This window comes from Gekko japonicus, unplaced genomic scaffold, assembly GCF_001447785.1.
Source record: "Gekko japonicus isolate JY-2015 unplaced genomic scaffold, Gekko_japonicus_V1.1 scaffold4040, whole genome shotgun sequence".
NCBI classification, from domain to species: domain Eukaryota; kingdom Metazoa; phylum Chordata; class Lepidosauria; order Squamata; family Gekkonidae; genus Gekko; species Gekko japonicus.
The window spans coordinates 108,981-111,113 of NW_015174969.1; positions in this window are offsets into that span (position 1 = coordinate 108,981).

The following is a 2,133-nucleotide window of genomic DNA, read 5'->3' on the forward strand; positions in this document are numbered from 1 at the left end:
AGCTGCTGCCAGAGCAACATTTTAAAGAATCTGCACAGTTCATTGAATCTCCAGTGGCCAATCAGAAGCCTCGCTGGGCAAAAGCCCTATCTGACCCCGCCCACTTTCTAAACACACTGGGTGGGTCCCAGGATAGGTGTCAGCAGGCACCACTGTAGCCATGGATGCCACATTGGGGGCGGGGAGGGCTGTTCTATAGGCAAGAAGGTGAATGTGAGCAGCAACATGGCTTCTCAGGAGTCCAAAATTGTGATAGGTCACGTTTCTTTTCTCTTGGTAAGCATGAAAAATGGATCTCAGACTTCTACAGGGATCATAGGAGCTGGGAAAGTGGTTTGCAGGTCAATTTATTCACTTTAGAGCCTGCCCCTCTCACAGAGACTCTAGTAGGATTGCACGGTCTCGATAAATGCAACCAATAGGATTATATCAATGGTGCGACCTCATTTGGAATACTGTGTGCAGTTCTGGTCACCACACCTTAAAAAGGATATTATAGCTTTGGGAAAAGTGCAGAAAAGGGCAACTCGAATGATAAAAGGGTTGGAACACTTTCCCTATGAGGAACGGTTAAGGCGCTTAGGGCTCTTTAGCTTGGAGAAACGACGACTGAGGGGTGACATGATTGAGGTTTATAAGATTATGCATGGGAAAGAGCAGGTAGAGAAAGAGGTACTTTTCTCCCTTTCTCACAATACAAGAACTCGTGGGCACTCCATGAAACTGCAGAGCGGTCGGGTTAGAACGGATAAAAGGAAGTACTTCTTCACCCAAAGAGTGATTAACACATGGAATTCACTGCCACAGGAAGTGGTGGCGGCTACAAGCATGGATGGCTTCAAAAGGGAATTAGATAAGCATATGGAGCAGAGGTCCATCCGTGGCTCTAAGCCACAAGGTATAGATAGGGACTCTGGGGCAAGTGATGCTCTGTCTTCTTGGTGCTTGGGGAGGGGCAACAGTGGGAGGGCTTCTAATGTCCTGGCCCCACTGCTGGTCCTCCTGATGGCCCCTGGTATTTCTGGCCACTGTGTGATACAGAGTGTTGGACTGGATGGGCCTTTGGCCTGATCCAACATTGGCGTCTCTTAGGTTCTTATGTTCTTAACAGTCTTCACTGTGTGACTGAATGCAAGCGGTGGCAGCCATTCAGTGGCTGGATTCACCTCCTGTGGCAACCATTTTTGTGTCTCTGCCCATCATACTGTGTCAGGGTTCCAAAAGTGCCCACAGGCTCCAAATGTTTGGGGACCTCTGTTTTAGAGAACGGAAGACAACATTGTTGCTTAAATTACGTATGGGCAGCCCAATCCCGTCTGCACTTTTGTATGTGTCCTTCTAAGGCCCAATCTGCATTTAGCATTTGCTCCGTTGTTTTACCAAACCCACACCGGAACAGAAAAAGATGCCATTCAAAACCACATTCAACTACCCCGGTCCAACACTGTACTGACTGCTGAGTCACCCCCGAAAGGCGATAAAACAGCCATAAATCTCTGCAGACAGCCACCATTTAACCAGAGATCAAAGAAGGTGAAAGTGGCACTGCCATAAAATGCGACACTCAAGCAAAGTGAAAGTGGCATGCGATGTAGATGGGAATTTCTGTTCCAGTGTGGGTTTGGTATAACAGCGGAGCAAATGCTAGATGCAGATTGGGCCTAAGTTATGACCCATGTCTTGTTTTATGGTGAGGATTGAACGATTTTAAAAAAACAAACAAACAAACCAGTGTGTACACACGAATCCGACTCTAGGAGCTGCGGTGGCTCAAGTAGTTAAGACGCTGAACTGCAAGCTGTGGAAGGTCAGTAGTTCAGCAGTTCAAGACCCGGGTGAGCTCCCATCTCTAGTTCCAGCTCCTGCCAACCTAGCAGTTCGAAAGCAAGACATTGCAAGTAGACAAATAGGTACCACTTCGGTGGGAAGGTAACAGCGTTCCGTGCGCCTTGGCGTTAGTCATGCCGGCCACATGACCACGGAAACGTCTTCGGACAGCGCTGGCTCTTCGGCTTTGAAACGGAGATGAGCACCGCAACCCAAGGGTTGGATTTGACTGGCTTTCGAGCAAGGGAACCTTTACCTTTACACACTTGCAGTGAATGACAGAAGCTTCCCTCCACTCACAACTGC